At 54.9% G+C, this 27,142-nt stretch overlaps 1 protein-coding gene across 2 annotated transcripts in view; it reads right to left on the bottom strand.

The window, feature by feature from the left end:
• ZNF469 (zinc finger protein 469) overlaps nt 1-27,142 on the bottom strand; it is a 228,451-nt gene that overhangs the window by 13,040 nt on the left and 188,269 nt on the right. The window contains exons 1-2 of one of the 2 annotated variants that reach the window (XM_084756897.1): nt 26,529-26,668; nt 991-1,053 (exon numbers count right to left, since the gene is read on the bottom strand). The gene's annotated coding sequence lies outside the window, so the exon portion shown is untranslated. Of the gene's footprint in view, nt 1-990; nt 1,054-26,528; nt 26,669-27,142 lie in introns of those variants that run through there. The other variant, XM_084756898.1, reaches the window with a different exon arrangement.

Below are 27,142 nucleotides of genomic sequence, written 5' to 3' on the forward strand. Positions count from 1 at the left end.
GAGCTGCAGGGTAGCTGCATTTCTACTGTCCACCAGCAGTGGGCAGCATACCCCTCATGCTGGGTAGCAACCATCGAAGCCCAGAGTGCATGGTACTCTTTCTTGGTTGTGTGGAGGCGGGGGTGGGGGGTAGGGGTGGGGTGGGGGTTGGGGTGGGGGGATGGGGGGGGCAGGGGGGCGGGGCGGTTGGACGGAGGAGGTGATGAGGTCACAGCACAGGACTTCATACTCTGCCACATCTAGGCTCCTTTCCAGCCTACCCACATGGAGGAGGCTCTCCTCCCCTTCTCTGGTCCTCAGTGGCATGGACAACTGGGGCCTCGGGAAGGGCTTGTTTGTTGACCGGTTATGTAATGGGGCTGATGGTAGTGATACCAGCACTGTACTGCACCCTGTACTGTGTCCTCACAGCAACTCAGTCAGTCAAAGCTGCTTCTGTCACCTCTGATGATGGGTGAGGGGCTTAGGTAACTTTCCTAAGGCCTCACTGTTAGTGATAGGGCACCTCCTAATCTTTTGTAGAACTTAGCCATATCACACTGGGTCCAGAAACTCCCAGGGGTTAGGTGGCAGGTGTGGGGACATAAGCATCTAGGGTCCCTCATGAAGCCCCTACCTGATGGGTGAGACTGTCACCTGAGCATAGGAGCCCTTGTGGAGGGCTGAGGAGGAGCTGGGGCTCCTAGTGAACCTCTTAGCTTCAAGAAGGCATTCTAGGGCAGAACTGAGCTCCCCAGGAGCTGTCAGAGCTGAAGGTCTGCTAGGTTCCAGGGTCCCCCAGGTGATGCCACCTTCTACCCTGCTCAGAGCTATAGTGTCAAACTGCCTGTTAGCTCCAGACAGCCTGGCTCAGGAGAAGACTCTTGGGGGATCAGTTAGCACCCACAGTTATTGTCTGGGCAAGAGACAGGAGCGGGTATGCTGGGGACACGCATTGCCTCCAGTCAGCGGTGGCTCGCCATACACACCCTAGCCATAAGCATCACATACCTGGGGATCTGGGGCCCCTCACTGGGTTTCTGAACAATCGCCTGGGCGTCGGGACCTTCTTGGCTGCAAAGAGAGAGGACAGTGTGTTAGAATTTAAGGTGTTCTGTTTCCTCCAGAGGACCCTGGCGTGGTCCTGTATGAGCTGGGAGCCCCAAGGGAGCGTACTGCTTCTCTTCGATGTGTCTTGAAACGGGGAGAGTAAACCGCAGTGGGTGGTGCAAACTACTCTGCTGCAGCTGCACTCCAGCTACTGAGCATCCCAGCCTGCCCAGTGCCGTGGTTGCAGCCAGCTGTCAGCCAGTGTGTGCAGCTCCTGAGCAAGCCTCTGAGTGGTGCTTTGCCCCTTACTCACTGTCACCGCACGTGAGCCTTGGTGCCCACTTACCCCACAGCGCTCACGATCTCATCAGTACCCCACATGCGCCCCCCCCCCCAGGTCCAGAGCCTTCAGGGATGCAGGGCAGCTGCTGTATATGATGAAGGTGACCTGAGATAGATGTTTGTAAATGCAGACAGGGGCTGCCAAGATGGCTGCAAGTAAGGGCACTTGCCACCACACCTGGTGACCCAAGTGTGATCCCTGGAACGCACAGGGTGGAAGGAGTGAACCAACTCCTACAAAAGTTGCCCTCTCACCTTCACATGTGCACTGGGGCATGTGTCCCTCCCCAAACAAACAAGCTGAAGGCATAAACGTTAAAAAAAAAAATGTAGTAGTTAACTATCCTTTGACCTCAGTCCCCGCTGTCTGAACACAGCAGCCGGCTAAGGGACACGTCCTGTCTCAGTGAGGGTACTGGGCTTCCCTGTGCAGGCTGTAGCCCAGCTCTCTGACCGCACACTTGAGGAATGCATAGAGAATGTCTGGAGAGAAAACACTGAGGTCTGGCACGTGAGGAATCACCTCGGTAGTGGGGCCCCGGCTGAGCCTCTGATGAGACTGTCACCAAGAACATTGGGTTGCAACCTTGTGGGACACTGGCCACACTTACACTCCTGACCCTAGGGATGACCAGACTCTAAGGACCTGTTCCTGACTGTTGTTGCTGAGCGGACGGCTGCTCTGTGGTACATGCCCAGGAGGGACAAATGCATCTTCACAGCCTTAGGTCCTAGACAGCTTGGCCAAAGTCTTTTTCTGAGATGGGCAGCAGAGGCTGGAAGAGGTGGAGGCTGGTGGGGAGGCACAGAGAGCTCCATTCACCCACAAACATCCATCACCTACCATCCATCCCCCCACCTATCACCCACCTACAAATCCACGCCCCCTACTTATCACCCACCCACCCGCCCGTCCATCTACCACCCATCCATCATCTATGCATCCACCACGCACCGTCAACCCACCCATGCGTGCATCCACCATCCACCAGTCTCCATCTGGACCAGATGCTGTACCAGGCAGGCATGAGGTGTGACTGATTCGTGGCTTCCAGGTTACAGGAAAGACAGGCAACAAACAGCTATAGATGTTGGAAACAAAGGCTGAGAGAGGCCCGTGACTTGCCCAAGGTGACTCAGCGGGAACATTGTCAGCGCAATGATATAAAAGCAGGTAGCATGTGACCTTGTCTCTCTGGCACCCAGCAACACCTGGGGTCTCCGGCTCAGCACTTGGATTCTCACCCTTTCCATCCTGGCTGGTCCCTTGTTCAGCCTGTGGCAAGTACTCCATCTGCCCTGTCCTGGTTCTTTATGCCCACACTCCTCCATCAGCACCTTAGGGCACCGGCCCCTGGCTCCCTGTCCAGATATAAGGACCACAAGGCAGCAAGAGCAGGGCTCTCCCTGCCTGGTCTCTTGGAAAAGCCTCTCCGTGCTGTTGCATTGGTGTGGGTTTCAGCAGGCCAGGACCCCTTTGAACTAGAGGAGAGATCCAAACCCCAGATCCCCAGCTGGCCCCAGCATCCCTGGAGGGGCGGGGCATGGGGGCGGGGCATGGCTTTTCTCTCCTGGGCTGAGCAGCTGGGGCTGCCCAGCGTCCCAAGGAGGGGCTGCAGTTGCAGTGCCTTGATGTTTCTTTCAGCCATTCCCCTTTCCTGTTTCTTCAAACGCTGCCGCTTTCCTTACAAACTGTTACCGGAGCGCTCAGATAAACCTCTGCAGGTAAAATTATATCTGAGATGTGGCCCAGAGGGTGCGCTTAAGAACACGGCTCGCATTATCAGCTGCATTTATCTTAATTACTCTGGGGGGAAAGTAGAGGCTGGCATTGGGAAGGGGCTGGGAAGCCGGGCCTGCTCTGCCTTATCGGGGTGCATATTTGAGATCCTTTAGCAGGAGGGAGATAAGGGAGTATGTGGGGCGAGACACTAATGTTGTCCAAGATGACAAGGAGGTACAGCAGTGGGCAAGGCAAGATTCCCGCTTGAAGGCAGGGCTACGCTGCTGCCCAGGGAGCTGGGAGCTGGCGTGGGGCAAGGGCAGGTACCGGCCACCCTCTCCTCATCCCTTTGTGCTACAGAGGCATGATGCTGGTCTTGAGATGAGGTGTTCATCCAGACTCCATATGTCAGCTGTACCCACGACTGCTGGGACCTTACTCAGTGACATGCACCCAGGGTCCTCAGCTAACTACTCAGCTTCCCAGGAGCAGTCTTCAGACCAGGCACTAACATGTCTAGGGAGTCCTTTCCATCCAGAGTGAGTGCTGCAACAGCCCAACCTCAAGATTTGGCTCTCCAAGGCCCATGCCAGTTACCCATGCTTCTCAGGCACCAAGTAGCAGAGGTTAACCCTGTGTCCAGAGGTGCCCGATGGCAAGCACACTTCTCCCTGTCAATATAAAAGTTTAGCCCCTGTACCATTTCCCACAGCCGTCTTGAGCATCCTTGGGCTCTGTGGTCCTGGGCCATCGTGGACCCTGCTCTAGGACACCTACAGCCTGGGTTCTACCTGGATGGACAGCTGTTCACTGAGGAGGCCTCACCTGCCTTCCACAGCTCCAGCACCTAGGGTAACACCCCAGGGTGCCTTCTATGACCATACTGGCTGCCTCTCTCAGTGGCCTTATCTGGGGTGATGAGACTGGAGCCCTAGGCTGGGCCCGGGCTTGCAGTAGGAAGCATGCATGATGATTTGGTGTGTGACACGGCGAGAGGGCGGGCATGAGGTGGCCTGGGCTGCCTTCCGACCTTCCTGCAGGCGTGGGGTTGTAGCCAAACAAGGTCACTGGCGAGGGGGCTGAGGCTGGCTGTGGTAAATGACAGGAGACAGTATTTACAGTCCCTAAGAGTCCCCCCTCTGGAACAATGTGACCTGGTAATCATCTGTGCCTGTCTCTGTCCTGAGGTTCACACTGGCAGCACATGGGCAGGGACATGTGTCCCAAGGAATGAGACTAAAACACTCCCCCAGGGGCTGCCTGTGGTTCAGGCCTGATCCTGTCTATCCTTTTTTTTTGGGGGGGGGGGTGCGGAGATCAGTGTGATTATAATTTAGTTGCCTGAGGATGAGAGGGTAAGCAGAGGCTGGAGGGGTTTGAGTGGAGGCCAGGTGGGAGGGCTGCCACTGTTTGGAGCTACATACGTGCCCTGGCTCCAGGAAGGAAGCCTCCGAGCGCTGACCGACTGTGTGCCGACAGGCCCACTCCAAGCAAGGCTCCTGCTAAGTTGTAATGGGCACTGGTCTCAAGGTCTGGGATGTCACATGTGGCCCTCCGACTCTATTAGCCTGGGGAAGAGTGGTCCAGCACACTGTAACTCTGAAGCTCATGCCCAGAGCTGATTCTGACCAGGATGTCCTCCCCAGATGGCCAACACTGGTGACAGGAGGCCCCCAGCCTGGGACAGCAGAGGAAACCTTCCGGCCTCCCATATTGCCTCCCTATTGCAGGGCCTTCCCACTCTCCTCTCCCAGTGGCCTTCTTGCCTTCTTTAGAAATAAAAGAAAAAAAAATATATAGTGAGCTGCCATATGGGTGCTGGGAATTGAACCAGGGTCCTTTGAAAGAGCAGACAGTGCTCTTAACCACTGAGCCATCTCTCCAGCCTGCCTTCTTGCCTTCTGATCCTGCTGAGTCACATGGGCCTGTCCCTAATACCCCTAGGTGCTCCTGCTTATTGGCTGCCAGACCTGCCTCTTCCACTCTGTTCTTCCCAGAAGTCGCACCTCTCACCCATGGCTGCCCCAGCTGCCCCGCTCTCTTGGATAGCTCACACGCATGTGTAGGATTCCACCACATGTGGTTCTGCCATTCCTGTCGGGGCCTGAGGGCATGGGGTGCTGGGGTAGGGTGTGGGGATCTGAGGGCACAGGGCGTGGGGGCCAGGCTGGGGGTGGTGCTAGGACTCTGAGATCCCAGGGATTCTTTCCCTCATAGTCAGGGCTTTTCTGACTGCACAGCAAAAACAAAAACAAAAACAAAACAAACAAACAAACAAAAACCCAAAACAAACAGGCTGCCCTCTGCTCCCAGATACACTCCTCAGCTGGGTCACTGACTCTGAATCCCTTTCCTTACCCCCAATCCTCTCCATGTTAGGTGCCTACTACCATGATTATAGCCCTGAGACTGGCTTGCTCCTAACACCCATAGCGAAGGGCTTTCTAGCCTGACCACATGCACAAATGCCACTACTTCCGGATACCCCTTCCGTACATGATTTTGCAGAGGCCTAGGCCTATAGGTGGACAGGGTGAGCTGTCACCACGTCCTTTCTCCCAGGCCTAAGCAGGCTCCACACAGCCTGGAGCTCCCTGTGCCAGCTCTTCCGGTCTCCCACAGCCCTTCCCAGGGCTGCTGCTCCACCCAGCCTGTAATTTGCTGTCTGCGTGGCTCCTCTCTGTCCTGCACCCTGAGAAGGCTGGATATACCAGCTACCAAGGCTTGGAATGCCAAGAGCCACCAAGGGGCCACTGTTGGGGAAGGAAGGAAAGGTGATGCTGCAGGGTGTTGGTATGTCTGCAGGTGTGTCCTGCCTTGCTGCAGGTGTGTCCTGCCTTGCTGCAGGTGTGTCCTGCCTTGCTGCAGGTGTGTCCTGCCTTGCTGCAGGTGTGTCCTGCCTTGCTGCAGGTGTGTCCTGCCTTGCTGCAGGGTGTTGGTATGTCTGCAGGTGTGTCCTGCCTTGCTGCAGGTGTGTCCTGCCTTGCTGCAGGTGTGTCCTGCCTTGCTGCAGGTGTGTCCTGCCTTGCTGCAGGTGTGTCCTGCCTTGCTGCAGGGTGTTGGTATGTCTGCAGGTGTGTCCTGCCTTGCTGCAGGTGTGTCCTGCCTTGCTGCAGGGTGTTGGTATGTCTGCAGGTGTGTCCTGCCTTGCTGCAGGTGTGTCCTGCCTTGCTGCAGGTGTGTCCTGCCTTGCTGCAGGTGTGTCCTGCCTTGCTGCAGGGTGTTGGTATGTCTGCAGGTGTGTCCTGCCTTGCTGCAGGTGTGTCCTGCCTTGCTGCAGGTGTGTCCTGCTTCCTGCTAACCTTTGGGTCCCTATGTGCAAGTCACCAGCTGAGGCCATGCATCTCCGGGAACTCTTACCTACCTGTCACTCACCTTCTCTGGGTGACTGACCTTTGCGGTCCCTTTCTTGCCAACACAGAATTGTGGGCCTGGCTACTTGTTCTGCCACTGCATTCTGAGGGTTGACATTTTTGTGTAGCAGGCACAGCTGTGTCTTCCCGTGCCAAGGGCACTCCTTGGGACAAAGGACATAGCCAGCATCTGCTGGAGGAAATGAGTGTGAGGATGTCCCACCTACCACTGTGTCTGTGGATGTACAGGTTAGGCTCTCTGTATGGCTGGGCCCCCTTTTCCCAGGCCGTCCTGGGTCAGTAGGTGCTGTGCTAGCCTGGCTGCTGGTGGAAGCTAAGGACAGGGCAGGCATTCTGTTTTTTCAGGAAAAGTCTGAAGTCCAAGTTTTAAAGAGAAACCTCCCCATTTTAAAGTCTGGCAATGAATTTATCTAGAACAAAACAACACTGTGGGCTGAACCTGTCTGTCTGGGCTCAGCCTGTGGCTTGCTGTGTGTGACCTTCGTCGGGCACACAGGTCCAGCTGGCCTCACCCACGCCCATTCACACACCCTTGCCTCACCCACTCATTGGTACACGTACCCACTCATCCATGCAGCCACTCACATCTTCACACTCTCTCATGTGTTCACCCACTCATTTATTCACATGCTCACCTGCTCACTAGCTTGTTCACACTCACTCACTCACATATTCACCCACTCATTTATTCACACGCTCACCTGCCCACTAGCTTGTTCACACTCACTCACTCACATATTCACCCACTCATTTATTCACACGCTCACCTGCCCACTAGCTTGTTCACACTCACTCATGTATTCACTCACTCATTTATTCACACTCTCACCTGCTCACTAGCTTGTTCACACTCACTCATGTATTCACTCACTCATTTATTCACACACTCACCTGCTCACTAGCTTGTTCACACTCACTCATGTATTTACTCACTCATTTATTCACACTCTCACCTGCTCACTAACTTGTTCACACACTCACTCATGTATTCACCCACTCATTTATTCACACACTCACCTGCTCACTAGCTTGTTCACACACACTCACTCATGTATTCACCCACTCATTTATTCACACGCTCACCTGCTCACTAGCTTGTTTACACACACTCACTCATGTATTCACCCACTCACCTGCTCACTAGCTTGTTCACACTCACTCATGTAGTCACCCACTCATTTATTCACACTCTCACCTGCTCACTAGTGTGTTCACACACTCACTCACATATTCACCCACTCATTTATTCACACGCTCACCTGCTCACTAGCTTGTTCACACACACTCACTCATGTATTCACCCACTCATTTATTCACACTCTCACCTGCTCACTAGCTTGTTCACACACTCACTCATGTATTTACTCACTCATTTATTCACACTCTCACCTGCTCACTAGCTTGTTCACACTCACTCATGTATTTACTCACTCATTTATTCACACTCTCACCTGCTCACTAGCTTGTTCAAACTCACTCATGTATTTACTCACTCATTTATTCACACTCTCACCTGCTCACTAGCTTGTTCACACACTCACTCATGTATTCACCCACTCATTTATTCACACACTCACCTGCTCACTAGCTTGTTCACACACACTCACTCATGTATTCACCCACTCACCTGCTCACTAGCTTGTTCACACACTCACTCATGTATTCACCCACTCATTTCTTCACACACTCACCTGCTCACTAGCTTGCTCACACACTCACTCATGTATTCACCCACTCATTTATTCACACTCTCACCTGCTCACTAGCTTGTTTACACACACTCACTCATGTATTCACCCACTCATTTATTCACACGCTCACCTGCTCACTAGCTTGTTCACACACTCACTCATGTATTTACCCACTCATTTATTCACACACTCATCTGCTCACTAGCTTGTTCACACACTCACTCACATACGCACCCACTCATTTATTCACACATTCACCTGCTCACTCACTTGCTCACACACTCACTTTATTTTTGCACTAATTCACTACCTCACTCCCTTATTCATTCACATACTTATTTACATACTCACTCCCCCATTCATTCACCCACACAATACACTCTGCCTCAGTAATGGGACATTGCTGTGGCTGAGATTAGTCTCACTGGCTCAGGTGGGATACCCTCAGAGGCCTCCTGTGTTTAAACAGGATGCCATATCCTGGAAAGTTCTAGGGACTCTGACAACCACTATTGGTGCAGGAAGTCCCTAACTGGAGAAGCACCTTGAAGGCTGCCCATGCAGCAGAGCTCAGAGAGACCCTGCAATGCGCCCAAGGATGCACAGAAGGCTGTGGAAAGGGCCCTGTAAGGGTGAGCTCTGGGGATATGGCAGGGACTGGAGGTTGACAGGCTGGGCAGACTTATAAGCCTGGGTCTTGTCAAGCTGCCAGCAGCTCAGGCTATCCCTGCTGTCTGCTGCGTAAGCTGTTTCACACAGCCAGTGAGTAGTGAAGACCCCTGAGTGGAGCCACACAGCCTGTGCATGCTCCTCCTGTTTCAACCAGATCTGTCTCCAGGGCGCTGGCTTTGTCCTTGTACCCAGGGATCATATGCAAGACACGGTGCATGGCACATGCACACACAGGACACACGAAACCTACGGCAAGCATCTCCTGCACCCCTGCATGGTCTATTCATCCACCCTGTGAGTCCCCTCCACACCATGGGGTTTCCCCACCCTTTCCTCAGGGTTTTCATCTGTCTTATTCCTACCACAAGGTCCTCACCACTGGGGTCTCCCCATGCCCTAGCGTGCTCCAGCCTGCATGTCCGCTGTGGGTCTTGCTGAAACAGAGTATACAGCTGAGCACTGGTCTCACACACCAGGGGCTCTCCAAGGCCCTGCCACCACCCCACTTTTGCAAGCGAGGAAACCGAGCCACTGTGGAGCCAGGAATTTCCTCACCCAGCACACTGACCTGAGTCTGGGCCCCCAGCTCCAGGGCACATCTCTGTGGTCACGGGTCATGTGACTCACTCATGCAGAGGGCCCTCCCAGGGATGCCCCTCACTAGGCTCAGCCCAGCTCCCAGCAGCAGGCTACAGGGAGGCCCAGTTGAGGGAAATGGGGTGCTGTTGGATAAGGCTAACATTCACCTCCCAGGCAGCTCCGTGGCCTGCAGAGTTGTGTTGGCTGGAGCCAGCACAGCTCCTCCTCCTCCTCCTCTTCTTCTCTGTTCCAGTTGGAGGGGGTTTGCCGGGCTGGGGTGCGCAGAGGCCTGGGAGCTGGGTGAAGAGGATGGGGCCCAGCTTGAGTCCCGCATGGAAGGACCCAGGCAAAGGACAGGGCAATCCTGGAATCCCGTGAACAGGAGGAGGAGGAGGAGGCTGCAGAGAGGCAGATGAAAGAGCGGGGAGTTTATGGTTTACCTCTGTGCGTACACATCGGTGCTTTGTAAGTGATTGCAGGATGGATGTCTAGTCAGCTGGCCACTTTGGGGCCCTCACAACAGCCCCTGTGGCAGCTTTACCCCCTACTCCTTAATCCTCTCATTCTAACTGTTTCTTTAAAACCCTCACACTCTCTGTCCAAAAGGTGCCAAAGCAAGTTTCATGAGGCCCAACACAAGGTGCTTAGGACATGAACCGGAAGAGTAAGCATTATGGGAGGAGCTTCCTGACAACCAGGGGAAAAGGGAGTGAGCCACAGTGAGCTTGTCTCTGGCACTCTCTGTCCAAGGGGGTGTGAGTACAGGAGGGGGGCAGGGTGCCCTCCGAGAACTCTTCTAACCAATGGTGGCCTCACAGCACATGGTGTAGAAGAGGCAGAGTATCACACAGACAGACAGACACACATACATACATACATACATACATACATACATACATACATACATACACGCACACACGTGTGCCAACACCAAGGGCAGCTGATCATCACAGGTGCAGTAACAACCTGATGTCTGGTCTCTGTCACCCAGGGCACTGAGTATAGAAAACCCAAAGAAGAGGGTCCTGGCCCCACGCACTTGGGCCATCAACCCTTCTTGGTAGGTGTTGGATAAAGAAAGCCCTGCATTTTCTCGCTCTGTGACCACAGAAAACCCACTCAGCTTCCCTGAGCCTCATGTGCCACCTGCAAACACGTCTGAAAAGTGTCCTGCCTCTTAGAGTTTGTGGGACTACATCATTGAGCAGGTGACAGTTGTCACTGATGCTGGCTGTGGCTTCACCACTGTCTGCATAGTCATCTGTCCCAATTGCAGTAGGGCAGCAGAGATGGGCCTGAAAACAGAGTGGATGTGGCTTCTTGGAAAGTGATTTGGGGGCCAGGGTGTAGTAGTAAAAATGTCTGCCTCACATGAGTGAGGACCTGGGTCCCATGCCCAGCACTGGAGGGAAACGAAAGGGGTGATTTAAAAACAGTGGAGGGCTGTGGTTGGGGCACTGTTGGTAGAGTGCTTGCCTCGCGAACATGAAGCCTTGGGTCTGAGTCTCAGAACCACATTAAAAAAACACCCCCAAACAAACCCCAGTTGTGGTGGTGCACACCTCTAATCCCTGCACTCACTGGAAGCTGCTGGATCAGAAGTTCAAGATCTTTCTTGGCTACATGAGATTCCCTCTCCCTCCCTCCCCCTTCCCCCCTGCCCCCCCCACCCGCTCTCTCTCTCACACACACACACACACACACACTCAGTCATGGGCATGCACACTCTCGAGACAGTCTCATTAAATCCTAGAGCTGACATGGAACTCTCTGCCTTAGCCTCCTGGGTGCTGGGATTATAGGTGTGTGCTACCATGCCTAGCTCAAGTTAAAACAATAATGACAAAAACTTCCTTTCAACCCTCCATTTTCCCATCAGGGACATGGGTATGTCAGATCTCCCTGGCTCTGGCCAGCCTGGACCTGGCTGTGAAGCTGAGGCCTGCTCAGCACTGTTTTTCTTACACCTGGGGCTCTGAGGAGGCAGCCAGTCTCCTCTTGGCTTGGTGGGGCGCACACCACATTGCACTAAGGGGAGACCCAGCCGGGTTGACACAGAGGGAAGCTGCTGTGGCTTGGATCTGAAACTCCACCATAGAATCATGCTTTGCGTGCTCGGTCCAGCTATTCTGGGAGGTTCTGGGAACTCCGAGAGGTGGGACCTGGCTAGTATTCGTGGATCTCCAAAGCAGCCATGCTGGCTGTCTCTGCCCTGGTTCTTGGGCTTTCTGCTTCCGGGCCCATGGCGGGTGTGGACAGCCTCTTCCGCATATTCCCACGGCAAGAACGGAGCCGCCTGCCAGGCTCTCCCACCACCATAGGAGGGGACCGTTTGCAAGGGTGAGTCAAAAGAAACTGTTCCTTCCTGAAATTTTTTTCTTCTGTCAGATTCCGTGGTCAGTGAAGTGGAAGTAACCAACACGGACATCACTTCTGACCCCAGCCACGAATGCCAGTCAGAGCTCTCTGCTGCCCAGGTGTGCACAGTTAGGGAGGGGACAGTCAGTGCCCGTGGAGGTGATCACTGGGGAGGGGGAGGTTTTCTCATCACATCACCCTCCCTGGACATCAGGCACACAGCAGGGAACACTTGAATAACGTAAAGTCCAAGGGCCAAATGTTCCACAGAGCCCTGCGAACACAGTGCTGGCTGACAAAGCTGAGAGGCTTGCCTTGACCCTGGAGACAGATCCTTTCAGGAAGGAGGGCAGCACACAGTTGAGCAAATGCAGCAAGGGCACCCTTGGATAGAGGGTAAACTGAGGCACACACACAGGACCACTCTGAGAGTCACACACCCCAAGAGTACACTTATGAACACCGTCGCATGAGACACGTATGCACATATATGCGCAATGGCCTTTAAAACATACCACACAACTGCCTGTTTCCTGTAGTCAACCCCCTACCTCAGAGAAGGACAATCCCTGCCAGTTTCACCCCTAGCTAGGCTGAGGTGGACTAGGTGGGTCATCTGTCCAGCAAGGCTCCCTGGCCACAACATAGAGGCAATGAGCCACGGCGAGGGCCCTTGTACCCTCCACATCCTGTGGAAAGCGCCCCTGGCTCCCCACCTCCCAGTTCCCACATCTCAGCTGGTTTTAATTAGTTTCCTTCAAAGTCCCCCAAAGCCATGCAGCCACGTTAGCGCTCTCCAGCTGCCAAAAGCTCTGGGGTGTGTCAGGGCGGGGGTCAGGGAACACAGGGCCACATGGAGCTGCACGGCTTTTCTGCTTCTGGGGCCAAGGGGAGAAGGCCGGTCTAGCCTGGGCAATGGCAAGGGGTGGGGGAAGGCCCTAGAAGGAAGGGCCAGGGCCAGGGCCAGGACAGATGAGGCAGCTCCCTGCCATGGAGGTGCAGAGGGGTTGGCCTTGGGGTCTGGAGACCTCAAGATCTGTTGGCATTTCCTGCACATGTTTGGGGGGGGGGCTCTAAAAATCCCTTGTAGTCTGCAGGCCCAGATGTGCCTTGATTATGGTCAGCAGTCTCACTGCAGACCTGCGTCCACTCCCTGGATGCCTTCTGTAGCAAGGTCCACTGGGCCAGGGCCCCTAGGTGCTGGGTGAGAGTGAACCAGACAGTGCTGGTGACCCCGGGCCACCCCGCAGGCATCCGTACCTAGCCCCACGTCATGGTTGACACATCTCTCCTGCTTCTACAGAGGCTTGCGTGGTCTTGTGGGCTAAAGCAAACACTCGATGGGTGGGTGTGGCTCAGGCTGCCAGGCTGCAGTCGAGGCTCTGGCCTGGGGTCCTACTACTCTATGCAAGCTGGCACATCCTTGTGGCCGTAAAAGGCCCTTTGTTGTGTGCGTCTGTCCCTGTGCCTTCTGTCATCTTGTTACTCCAGGCAGCAACACTTCTGGTTTCCTCTGGGGAGTGGCTCAATCCTTCCTCTCAGGCCATGTTTGAGTGCCTGGATTTAGCTACACCTGAAGGAATCCCCCACGGCCAGGCTGTTTGAGCCAACGGTATGCTTTCCTCCAAGCCACTTAGAGTTGGGTTCTTTTTCCCTGTGTCTAACTAACCTGAACCTGTGTGAGGATTCACAGGCAGTCCTGCTGTGTCCTTGGCCTGTGTCACAGATCCATGTGGCTGCCTCACAACCACACTCATTCGATACCTGCTTGCCCCACCTTGGGCGTCTGCACCTCCTTTCCATAGCATCCCTCTGTGCTGCACCCCACAGTCACAAACCCGGAAGGCTCAAGTCACCTGGTAAGTGCATTCGGCTATGCTTTGGACATGTGTGAGTGCTCAGGAACTCTTGTCTCAGAAGTTTCCAGGTGGCCCCATGTGACACCTCTATGGCTGCTTTTGTGCAAGTTTAAAAATGGCCTACAGTAAAAACATGAGATCAACTGTTACTGGGGAAAGCTCTGGCTGTTTCTGGAAGGATTCAGAATCGCTGCAATCAATTCCCACTGTTTGGGACTGTGGTGGTGTGGATGGTGGCATATCTCCCTGTCCGTCTCCCACCGCTCCTGAGACAGCAGTGGGCCCACAGTGTGTGGGACAGCGGCCACCATGACCATCCTGCCTGATTTAACCTCAGTCAAGACAAATGCATCTCCGGGGACATGTGTAAGACGTGCCCAGGCCATGCACCAGTCCAGAGCAGTTTAGAAGCCATCAAACTGAGTTAAGACAGCAAAGACTTGGCCAGTTAGGATGGGGCCTCAGGGACTGTTCTGGAGAAACCATGGCATGTGGTCACCCTGCTGGACAGACAGAGGAGACATTAACTTCACACTTAGGAGTGGATCCTTGGCTTGCCATGGAGCAGGTGACTCTATCTGTACCAGGCAGGACCCTGGGGGGTGCGGGGTCCTGGGTCTTCTCCGGCCCCCCCTTGCCTTCTCCTCCGTGATCTCCAGCTTTTGTCTCCGCTCTTATCGCTATAGTTTTGTGTTCTGATGTGTGTGGCTGGTAGTCTCCACTGCTGTCTCCCTGGAGGGAAAGGCTTCCCGTTCCCGTTCCCGTTCCCAGACAGCCACTGGTCAGCAGAGCCTAACAGAATCAGTGTCTTTGGGCTGGCCTTCTAGCCTCAGTTTCCCCTCTGGTAAAATGAAGTGGTTAGGGGAGCCCATTGAGAGAATAACACTAAACACATCTCTGATGATGAAGGACTGTCCCTTGAAGATAGCATACTAGAGGGTGAGGGGCTCTCTACATCTGGGGGCCATAGACGGCCAGAGAGTGCAGCAGACATGAGCATAAGTGAGGGGCAGAGGCACAGCACATGGCTGCTCTCCCGTGGGCCCATCGGACACGGAAGCCTGCTGGTCACATGCTCTTTATGCATCTATGCATAGAGGACAAACAGACTCTGGACGTCTTCTCAGTCCCTGCACTCTTTAGAACGATGGCCAGTGGGGACGCAATGGTAGCCAACCTGGCCACAGGGCTCAGAAACCACGCCAAATGCTAGTGTGCTGCAGGCTCCATACCCAAGCCTGGCCCACTCAGAGGCCCTTCCTCCAGGGCGTGAACACAGGGATGGTACTGAGGAGGACCCAGGACCCACTGCCACTTCAAAGAGCTGAAGGCTAGTGCCGGCTGTGGTGGTCCACGCCTTTAATCCCAGCACTTGGGAGACAGAGGCAGGTCGATCAATGTGAGTTCGAGGCCAGTCTGGTCTACAACGCAAGTCCAGGATGGCGAAGGCTACACAGAGAAACCCGTCTCAAAAAACCAACAAAACAAAACAAAACAAAACAAAACAAAAAAACAACAAAGAGCTGGAGGCTACAGAGGCTGCTGGTCGCAGCATCACCCATAGGTGCTAGAGTTTGTGTGTTCTCTTTACAGACAGAAAGCCTATGGCTCCTGTTTCATCTTTTCTAACAGGCTTTGTCTATTGGCCTAATGGAGGCCTCTGCCCATCCAGCTGCTGGGCACCCTGTGGCCCCTGCAACAGCCTCTGGCAGGCACCTGTACCACTGTTGAGTTTGGTGCTCATGTCCACACAGCTCCCACAGGTCTGCGGTGTAGGCCCAGGCCTCTCCAGTGGGAACTCAACTCTCAGGCCATGAAACCTTTGCTCAAATCTCCCCAGTCTCACAGAGAGGTGCCCACTACTAAACATTTAAAAAAAAAATCATCTATCTCTCTGTTGTCTATGTAATGTGTGCCCTCACTTATTTATGTCTTATCACCTGTCTGTCTTCCTCACTGCCATCTTTCCATTCATCTGCCTCACACTCCCATGTGTATTCACACCAGGTTCATGCACACAGGGTGGTCATTTTGGCAGAGGCACGCCCATGCCTCATGTCCCCCAGATTGAGGTTCACCACCCAGCCTTTCTTCCCCACCACTGCCTTTTTCCCTGGCAGCCATATTAGTCAAGACAACAGCCTTAGAGAGATGTGGGGACACACCCACCCTGGATCACACTGCAGGTCTCAGGAATAGAATGGCCTAGAGCCAGCTGCCCGCTGTAGACTAGGTGATTGGCATGTGGTCGCTGAGCTACTAGGGTCTCTGGAAACCAGAGGCAGAATAGGTACAAGAAGAGGCAAGGGATGTGGCTGACTCTGGTGCCAGGGAGCCTGGACGTCCCTCTGTGTGAAACCCACTCAGCGCATGAATCTTGGGCTCTCAAAAGAGTCTCTGCCCTTCTCTGGTGTCTGGATTGTATTTCTACTGTGCATAATTGAGCCCTGAGTACAAGGAGAGCCAACTAAAGGGCAGGGTCACGGAGAGAAAGGAGACAGGGTCACATGTACAGCAGGACCTAGAAATGACAGATGAGTTTGGCGCTTTCTGCGAACCTCTACATGCCGAATTCGGGAAGCTGACCCCATGACCTCACGCTGCTCTGCCCTCAGTGGAGGGCCTCACTCTGCCATGCCAAGTCCACCTGCACAGCCAGGGCGGAGGCATTTTGGCACAGTGCTGAAGACAAAGCAAGAGATCTCTCGATGTGGCACGTGCTTTTAGCTGACCGGGGCCAATGATGTCAGCTGATGTGCTTGCAGTCTGCCCCAGGTGCTGCACACCAGTAGCATTGGAGGGTTGCAGGTAACCCAGTGCAGAGTGCAGGGGACTCACATTAGAGTTGATGCATTGGTAGTTACCGTGCCTGCCTGCGGGTCACACAACCTGGAGCATCTCACTTCAGCCTCTGTTTCCCAAGTGGGAATTGACACGTTATTACTGTTACCTGCCACAGGGTGACTATGAGGGGACAGACACCAAAAATCAGGGCAAAGTCCTACACAATGCTTGATATAGCCAAGAACGACACACGCAATAACACAGCAATAATAATAATGATAATATAAGCTGGCTGTTGTGGCGCACTCCTTTAATCCCAGGCAGATCACTGTGAGTTCAAGGTCAGCCTGGTCTACACAGAGAAACCCTGTCTCGAGAAACCAAAAACAAACAAATAAATGTATAGAACACATGTGTGATAGTGTATACATGCACATATGGTTATATGTTATGTATGTAATAACATGCATAACATATAGCTACATGATTATACATGTTTACAAGGATGTATGAGGTGTATGTCTCTACCTACCCAGGAAGCTCCCCCAAGAGGCTTACCATAATCATAAGAGAAACTTTCTCCTTTCTGAAACTCCCTCCAGGTGAAAGGTTCCTGGGGACAGCTCACTCCCAGGGGAACCATGGGAGGGACCTCAAAGCTGTATGAAGCAAGCTGACAGTAAAGTCCAGATCCCAGAATAGAGAAGCTGCCCCAGGTGAAGCTGCTACAGAGGATGAGGCAAAGCAAAGGCGCCTGGAGAACGGGAGGGCGGGCCGTCTGCAGAGAGGGCCAAGGCCGCGGTACACATGGATGTCTGCAGTGACCACTGACTGCAAGAGGGATCGCACTGAGCAGACTCTAGTGTGTTCAGTGCTCTAGATGTCACAGTCACCCTCTGGGAGACGGAGAGTCCTCTGACTCTGAACACCTGAGTTCCCTGGTCTTCAGAACCAACTCAGTGACAATGCACAGCCAGCGTCTTGGGGACACTGTACAGGGACAACTCTAGCAGTGGCCCAAAGGGCCGGTGTTGGGATATCTGTCCCATGTGCCCCAGGTCAGCTCCTCTTTGCTGCCTCTACCATGCCTTGGCCCCCAAGACACAGCACACACAAACACATCCTTGCCGCTGAAGCTGGGAGTTAAATAACAGAAAACACGGGCCGGGCAGTGGTGGCGTACGCCTTTAATCCCAGCACTCGGGAGGCAGAGGCAGGCAGATCACTGTGAGTTCGAGGCCAACCTGGTCTACAGAGTGAGTCCAGGACAGCCAAGGATACACAGAGAAACCCTGTCTCGAAAAACCCAACAAACAAACAAACAAAACAGAAAACATATCTCAGATACTGAAAAATACAGGTTTCATGTGAAGTATAGCAGTTTTTGGTTAAAGATCACATCTGTCGAGGCCCTGCCACCTACTTCTTTTCCTCATGTAGTGACTCAAACTTTAGAAAGAATACTGGATCTCACATCCATCTTGCCTAGTTGGTGAGAGTGAGCTTGTAACCCTTCCTGGCCGAGGCCAGCACTGTCCACGTTTTGGGACCCCCGTCACCTTGGCTAGACACATGTACCTAAGATAACCCTGAGGGAGACTTTGGTCACAGAGTGCCAGATCTATTTTTTTGTGTGTGGGGACAATAACATGGGGTTCTAGGACCAGCCCACAGGGTGCACAGGCTTTCAGAAGAGTTGCCAGCCTCACCCTGTTCAAAAAGCCTGGGCCTGTGACCTCTGGATGAATGAGAGAATCAAGAGGCGCCAAGAGGTAATATACGTCAACAAAGCCTACAGCTTTAGGGCTGACCCCGCTCCAAGGCCCCTCCTGCCGAATGCTGGCTGATCAGCCCACCCTTCCTTTCCCCAACAGAGTCCCTGGCTTTGCCAGCACTGGTGCCCAGACCCCGGCCACCCAGAGCAGGCAGGTCCCTTGGAGACTCTAATTACTCCCCAGGCTCCAGCCTGGCATAAACACAGCCTAGACATCCAAGAAAAGCAGGCTGCCGGCACGGGAGCCTTTCCTCAAGCTAAATGCAGACGCCGGTGCTGGGCAGGCTGTGGGTACTCCGATAACAATCGGATGCTGCGAGCCCTGAGCTGACCCCAGGGTGGACATATTCCGACTCCCCAGGAGTGACTGCCTGGCCAGGCACGAGGCCCCTGGCGGCCTGTCTTCCGCTGGGAGGGCACTTGGGGGTGCGGAGGCAGGAATGCATGTGGGCTGGTGTAGTTCAGAATATATTTATAGACTGGTCACAGCTGCCAGCCGAGTGGTGCCCACAAGGTCAGGTTCCTGCTGGGCCCTGTGGCCAGATGTTTACTGAGATTGTAGGGACCAACTTGTCCACCCACATCCCGGCTCATCCCACATCCACGCCCAGAGGCCCTTCTGCACCGGGCCTTGGTTGGGTCCCTAACTCTGAAGAGTGACAGTCCTCAACTGGTGTCATAGTCTGGGAACTCTAGAAAGGGGGCCAGGGAGAAAAAACAAACAAACAAACAAACAAACAAACAAAAACAAAGGCACCATGCTAGCTCAGTCATGTCCAGGTTACCCACGACTTCTGCCTTTGGATTGTCTGAGCATACTATGCTGTGTTTTGAGCAGCTCTGAGCAGAGCCTTCACAGTGTTTGGATATTCTAAGAATTCCCAGATCACAGGAAAGCCTCCGAGGTGACTGTGATAAGCCTTTCCTCCTTCTAGATGAGACTTGAAGGTGCAGACCTGGAAACCTTCTCTGCAGTAGTACCGGTCAGCATGAGAGGCAGGGCCTGGCTTCCTTCATTTGGTAGGGTGACCCAAGGCTGATCATGATGTTCCCAGGAAGGCAAAGGAGACAGCACAACCCGGGAGGTTTCTCTCAGTCCACAGACATCTGGGCATGCTATTCCAAGGGCTTTACCCAGAGGTAGACCCGAACCAGGGATGCCAGGGCTGAGACACATGATGGTCATGTTCATAGCACATGCTCCTTAAATTCCCCTGGAGTGACTTGACCTTGATCTACAACACTTCTGAGTCCCTCTCTTCCCCTTGTGCCAGTGCTATCCCCTTGGAACTCAGAATTACTCTGGACACCTCTCTGCCAGAGTCGCTACATCCTGTCTCTCTATTGGGAAACTGAGGAAATAGGTTCTCAACAGGTATGGCTTTGCTGGGGCTTCCCAGACAGCGGGCAATCCATTTGCTAATTCGTAACATCAAGAATCCAGCGCCTGTGGGGCTGACACAGATGGGAGCTGTGGACAAGGACACCGGGGGTTCGGGGTGAGCCGTAGAGACGTGTGGCCCTTTGCACATGCTGCTTCCTTTGCTTGGATTCCTCTGTCCTATTATGAATGCCTGACAAACTTTCAGTCCTCCTTCAAGACCCAGCTCAGAGACCTACAGCTCCATGAGGCTGTCCTGGGTCCTCAGGTGCTGAACTGTCTTCTTGGTCTCTGTTAGCTCCCTGCCCAAAAGGCCAGGGATACACCTCAGCCTGTGCCTGGTCAACCAGCAGCTCAGGCGATTCCTGAGCGAACCCGCACGGAGAGGCGAACACTGAGGATGTTAGTCAGCCGGGGAAGGCACTGGAAGCTCTCAGGGCACAGCCGTGAGCCGAGCGGATAGAATAGCAAGGGGAAATCACAGACGAATAAGGAGAGTGCATCATCGGGCACCAACTCACAAAACAAGTCCCTGTTCTGTGTACAGCAGACAGAATGCGCGGCCAGGGCTGGGACGATGGCTCGGTCAGAAAGGCACCTACTGTGTGAGTCTGAGAGCCTGACTTCTACCCCTAGGGCCCACAAGAAGAGTCAGGCATGGTGGCGCGTGCTTGGAATTCCAGCACAGGTGATGCAGTGACAGGTGGAGTCCCTGCCAGCAAGCTTAGCTGGGCTGACAAATTCTAGGCCAGTGAGAGCCCCTGTCTCAAAAAAGCAAGGTGGATGGTGACTGAGGAATAATACCTGATATTGACCTCTGTCTGACTACCCACACACGTGTGTGTGCATGCGCATACACACACACACACACACACACACACACACACACACACACAGCCCCCACAGTAAATAGACATTCATATTTTTGGAGAAAGTATGTCCCGGCTTCAGCCATGTCCTGTTCTCAGGCCAGAGCAGTACAAATACCATAGGCCTGACCTGATGTCCTCAGAGCAAGCGCTGTGTGGCAAACCCCAACACAGGCCTGGTGGCTTCACACTGGGCCAGTACCTGCTGGAACAGCACTTTGTAGAGAAACTTTTACGTGTGAGCTTTGTGTGCAGCACGCACAGGCCCCCCGGGCTCCTGATGGCAGACACGACTCTCCTGGCAAGTCCCTTCGCCTTCTCTTCCTCAGTTTCCTCACCTATGAAATAGGACAACAGCAGCCTGCTCCAGGGAAGACAACCACTTCAGGTAGAGGCTCGTCACTACTGCAGACCTTGGCCTGGGCACCTTCCCTTGACCACTCTCTGAGCCCTCGTGCTGAGGAAGCCCCTGGGCTACTTGGTGTGCGCTGGCACAGGCGCCAAGGCAGCCTGTCCATTTTCTCCCTGCATTTCCCAGGACTGCCTTGGAGTACGTTTCATCTTGCCCACTGTGGTGCTGGTCCCATCCCCCCCCCCCCCCCCCCCCCCGCCCTGTGTCCTTGGCACAGTGAACTGTCACAGCACTTGTCCCTGTGGTGCAGCCTGGTTTCCAGGTTTTCTGGATCATTAGGGCCCTGTCATGCAAGCCCAGCCCTCCCTCTGTCAAGCCCCCATCCATCTGAGATGCTGCGCTGGCTACATCAGTAGGAATACATGATATAGTGGCAGCCTCCTGTCCAGAGCCCACAGGGGTTTGGGCATCCTGGCCTGGTCCCTCTGACCACCATTACTTATCACTGGGTAGCTTGGGACAAGTGTCCCACTAACAGCTGTAGGAATCCTGTCCACTTGGTCTGCCTCTCCTGAGTGCATTCCAGGGCCAGGGCGGGGTCTGCAAGTTGGGAGGAGGGGCCCACTGGGGTTGAGACAGGTTTGAATGGTTCACGTGACCTCTGAAAGCCTCTTTCTAGGTGCAGGGCAAGACGATCTCCCACACTCAATAAGGAGCTCAGAACCAGTATCGAGGGGCTCCCCAAGGGTCTGACATGCCCCAGTCTTTAACTCACAGTGACCCTAGTCAGCAGCCAGCTCCCTTGAAGGAGGCTACAAGAAAGATTTACAGGATGTGGGTTTTGATCATGTTCTAGGGTTTTCCTCTCCTAAGGCCCAGGCTCCTGCAAGACTCTGGGTAGTTTAGGGTCCCATGAGGAAGACACTGCATGCTTTGCACAGAGCGCAGCCCCACATGAAGTGAGAAAGTGGAGGTTTTAGCATCTCAGGAGGGACAGGATGGAGTCTCCTGCAGGACAGAATTGTCCCCTAGACATGGTTCCAGGTCCTGACCATTGCTCTCTGCCCCGATGTCTCTATCTGGGGCTGAGCGTAAAGCCAAGGCTGAACAATGCATCACCCACTGGAGTCCATGGCCCTCAATCTCAGGAGGGGTAAATGGCTCCTGCTGATCACCAACTTGTGGGGTGTGACATGGCTCAGGCACGAAGGAGAGCAAAGTTTGGTGGCTCTTCGTGAGTGGCCACGGGCTCAGCGCCTGCACTAAAGAGCACCCAAGAAAAATGAAAACATACGCCCACACAAACACCTGAACACAAATGTCCACAGTGGCAGGATGCATAATGACCACACATCTACTGCAGTGATGGATACATGAAGCCCACTTCCTTCAGGACACTGTCCAGCCAGACACAGCCCAGAGCTCAAACAGAGGCGCCCCCTCAAGCCCTGAACACGTGACATCCAGTGAGAGAAGCCAGACAGAGAAAGCCACAGAGCATGAGGGTATGTACATGAAATGTCCAGAATAAGCAAATACAGAGGTAGAGAGAGGAGATTAGCAGTTGCTGGAGGCTGGGGGGAGCTGGGGGAGGGGTAGAATATTCTAGAACTTGATCGCGATTGCACAGCTCTGTGAGCATAGTAAAGCCCACAGATCTTTACACTTTGAAAGGGTGCTGTGTGGTAACTGGGGAAAAAAACTCCCCTGCCTTGTAGGCTGCAGTGGACAGTGATGGTGCCCACCCCAGCCTCCACCCCAGCCTCTGCCAAAAGAACTGTTTCTTCTAAGACCAGACCAGCAGCCTGGCTCCTGGCCTGGGCAGCCATGGTCTCAATACTCGATGCTTCTGGCCCTGTGGTGCCCAGTGGCCACATCCAGGTCCTGCAGAGCAGCCTGTTTACACAGGGCTAAGGCCACATTGGCTGGGTGGCCCCGGAGGAATGTGGAAAATGCCGCTCAGGGGCGCTCCTAACGGTCACATTCTGCAGTGCCCCAGCCGGCTAGGGCCTTGAGGGCTGCTCATGAATGTTGACTCTGTTAGGTGGCTGGCTGACATGTCAGCCCTAGAGCAGCCAAAGACAGGACGGACGCTATGAGAGGCAGCCAGGGGACGGAATGTCCCCCGTTCTGCTACTGGCACCGGCACCGGCAGAGGGAGTCGGGAGAGGAGGAGGGAGCTTCCTCAGCCTTCTCCTGGGCATCGCCTCTGGTGACTCTGATGTGTGGCCAGTCACCGTGGCTCTCACCTGTCTTTGGTCTCTCAGTCACTTGCATATAACTCTAGGTTCTACCTAGGTCAGGGAGGGGGCAGGCAGGGTAGCTTTCCATTCCTGGCCACTTTGATGCTGACCGTGGCTCCAAGCCTGTCCTGATCTTTTCACACTGCAAAGGCCAGGAGAGATGAAAGTAGGCCTGGGGCTCTGAGGCCCCTAAGCTCATATGCTTTTCACCCATGGGCTCGTCCCTCTGATCTGGAAGAAATAGGACTGAGTGGATGGGGTGGGGTCAGAGTCACTTAGAGGAAAAGAAGAGAACACGGATGCCAGCTCCCAGCAGATAGGGGATGCCTCTTCCTTTACGTGCTTGATGATGGGAACGACTGTGTGTGTGTGTGTGTTGGGGGCGTGGGGGAGACGTGTGGGATAGCTGAGTGTTGGGTGCATGGCCAGTGTCCTCAGATAAGCCTCCCTTAGCCTCTCCATGCTCATAAGCAGAGCTTAGCTTGGGCGTTGCCTCCCTAGAGCAGGCTCCACCTAAACAACAGTGTAATTCCCAGAGACCACTTCAATCCTGCCAGGCTGGACATGGAAGCATATGGTTTAAAGACAGGTCACAGCCCCAGCTCCGCTCTGCCAGCCACACTTGCTCCAGTTTGGACTCAGTACAAGCTTTTGCTGCAGCAGCAGCAGCAGGCGAGAGAAACAAAAACAGAGGCAGAGACAGACAGATGACAGACAGACAGACAGAGACAGAGACAAAAGCAGAGATCAGTGCTGACGAACATCTGGAGACAGGAACTCAAAGCTGACCACAGCTAGGCCAGGCACCTCCATGGTGGGACCCTGTAGCTAACAGACAATGCCTGAGGAGGGGTTCCCAAGTCAGAAATGATGGCTGCCTCGGCTCCTTGGGTCTCTGGGGACTAGTTTGACTAGTTTAAGTACAGTCCTTGGAAACAGAAAGGGCAGCTCGCATACATCACAGACATCAGGGGGCCAACGTGGAGGCTTTGATCTATAAGATGAGGTGCCCTGGGGGCTTGGTGAGCAAAGGACCCGAGTGCAGCGAATCACTATGCACCTGTACCGCCCTACTTCCCTACCACTGGAAATGGTGGAGCGTTGGCCGACTTCATGACGGGACTAGACATTGTCTGCTGCCCCCAGGTGAATGGCAAGGATAAATAGAAAGGGAGAGGCCGAAGAAACCCTTCCTGGTCATGGTACGGCCATCTCACCCCAACACAACGCCCAGAGCCCACTTGGAATCTTCCTCCTGCCTGAGGGCGTCATAGGAGGGGCAGAGTGTCATTTAGAGATGGGCTGGACCATGTTGGGAGAGCCATTCCCTTGGGGGAGGGGATACAGTGTCACCTGCTCTGGTGATGGCCACCGAGGACAGAGACAGAATGAGGTGTATGTCGAGAGGAAAGGGAAGTGAGTGTCCTGGGCGGGGGTGGGGGGGGCGGGGGGTGGGGGGAGGGTGGGACGCAGGGCTGCACCGAGGGCCTCTCTCTCTTCACCATTCTCTCGTTCGCCTAGGAGTTCCAGGAGGAAATAAGGAGAAGGTGGCGGGTGGAAGGCTGCTGAGGAAGAGAAGAAGCGGATGGTGCGAGAGCATCCCTGGCCACCTGTTTCCATGTAGGCCATCAGCTGGAACCTTACACCTCCCAAGTCTTTCCCATTTTTCTGCTACCCAGGCCCAGAGAGGTTTAGTGACGTCCCCAAGGCCACACAGCGTGCCATGCTCCCAGCCTGGGTCCCCTTGTGCGGAGGTATCCTACTCTCACATTCCACTACAGCCCTAGAGGAGGAAGCAGACATGGAAATGGAATTCTTACTAAGAGAGTGGGGAGGGGAAGCCCAGGCTGCAGAAGAGTTTTAGCGTGGGGCTTGGCCTCTGCTTCCAGGCCACGCTGGTGCTTAGCAAGGGTGAGGGGCACGCAGAGCAAGAGCCAGAGAATTTTTCTCAGAGCCAGGGGGGCGGGCAGGACGCTTCCTGGCCTGCAGTGCCAAGTCAAAAAAAGTACATGCTCTAAAGACTTGGTGGGAAGTGGCAGATGTGTGAGTTAGATTAATGTGCTGCCTGTTACTCCAGATGACTGACAGCTGAGAGCTCTGGGCTGCACTGAAACAGATCCTCAGCTAGTGGCAGGACACAGGCTCTGGCTCCATCGCTGGAGGCACACAGGCATACAGGCAGCCAACGACCTGGAGGGTGTAGCCTTGTGGAGATTGGAGCAGTGATAAGGGCTGTAAGTTCATGACCTCAGAGCCCTCTTTGGCTCTGAAATCCTGGAACCTGATGGCCTCCACAGTGTCCGGGGATACTACCAGACTGGAGCCCACTCACTCACTTGCTCTCACAGGCTGAACCTCGCAGGGACCCTGGGCTGTCCTTTGCTGCCCTTCTCTGGCTCACAATAAGGAAGACACGCTCTCTTGGCACTGCCCAGCTGTTTGGGAGCGGCCAGGCCAAGCTTGTGGCAGAAAGCTGCCATCCTAAAGGGACTCGTGGCCAGCTCCTGCTCTCCCTGACTAGCCCTGTCAATACGCCCATGCGTTCTACTTGCTTGTCTTGTTATTTTCCGGACTTGGGTGTTGGCTGAGTCAAGACAGATGGGACAGTGGAGGACACGGAGGCCTCGACACACCTTTGTCCCTCTACCAAGCGGAACTGGACCAGAGTCAACTGGCAGTATGGGGACACGCTGTCAGCACCTCCGCTGCTTTCCAGCTGCGCAACACAGGCCACTCTGACCCTCACTTTCTTCATATAGAGCATGGGGTTCCACCCATCTTGCGACTGAAGAGTAAACGCAGTAGTAACACGTGGCACAGTCCGTTCACAAGGGCCCCACAAGGAAACAGTCAATTGCCTCAGCTGGAGCGGAGCCCCACGAGCAGCCCAGCCGCCCCGCTTCGTTTCCACTGTCTCCTGTGTGCATCGCTGTTTCCACCCCGGGGTCCAGGGTGCAGGACGGGGTCTGGGCGGCCACTGCAAGTCCGGATGAATCCCGATACCCTCCCCTTCCCGCCATCACCACGAGGGGCGCAGTGTCCCCGCGGTCCGCTTAGCTTAAGTCCGTGGACTCCTCCAGCGGAGCTGCCCCAAAGCACAGGGTGGGTGGGGGCGCGATGGGCCTCCTGGCGGAAGCAACATCGTGGCGACCCTCAAATCCCCTAGCAGGATCCCATCCTGCCCTCGGAATTGGACCTTAGGGTGTCCTGAGCGACCGGCGGGTGGGGAGCAGACTAACGCCTCCAAGTCGCAATGAATGAGCTACCTCCCTCAGCCCCGTGGCTCCGACTCCCCGGGGCTCTGGCGATGCCTGCTCTGCGCTTCGTAAAGCGTCTGGCGACATCGCCAACCACTCTCTCAGCCCCAGTCGGGCCGCCCCGAGTTCGGTGCTGGGCGCTTGCAACTCGTCTGTGAGTGGGAACCCGAGGCCGGCCGTGTGCCCTGAGTGCAGCTCGGTGACCGCACCCGTCCCGCACACCCCAGCTCCGCGCACTCACCTCCGCCCCGGACGCGCGTAGCTCCAGTTCCCGGGACGCGCGGGGCGCCCGCGCCCGGCCCGCGTAGCCCCAGCGCTCATCCCCGCCCGCAGCGCCCCGGCCGCCCGCCCGCCGGGCACCGAGCCGCCGCGCTGCGCCTGGGGCGGGGTGCGAGCAGAGGGCCGCCTCCCGGGCCGGTCCGCGGGCAGCGCTCGCGCGGAGGCTGGACGCGCAGCCCGACAGCAGCGCCCGGCTTGGGTTACACGCTTGCCCCCCGCCCCGCCCCGGCTATTTTTAGCACGGCTTTTCCTAGGTGTTGGTTTCATGGGATCCACCTAGCCACGCCGGCCTGGTGGGAAACTCTCTCCCCGGCCACCAACCCCCCTCCACGCTCCTTGGCCAGTCCTGCAGCTGGCACGCCGCTGGGCGGAAAGCCTGGCTTTGGCGCAACTTTGGAACAGGCTGCTACCATTCCACCGTGTGGCTTCCAGTCGCAGCTCTATCCGTCCCTCGCTCCTCCCAGTCTCTGGGACACCAAAAGCATCTAAACCTCTTCCTCTGGCTTCTGGCCCAGAAGGTCAGGGCCGGGGTCACAGGTGGCACCTGTTTAGGGGAAACTAGCTTGAGTGTCCCCC

Source organism: Acomys minous (genome assembly GCF_964271855.1).
Source record: "Acomys minous genome assembly, chromosome: 14".
Classification (NCBI taxonomy): Eukaryota; Metazoa; Chordata; class Mammalia; order Rodentia; family Muridae; genus Acomys; species Acomys minous.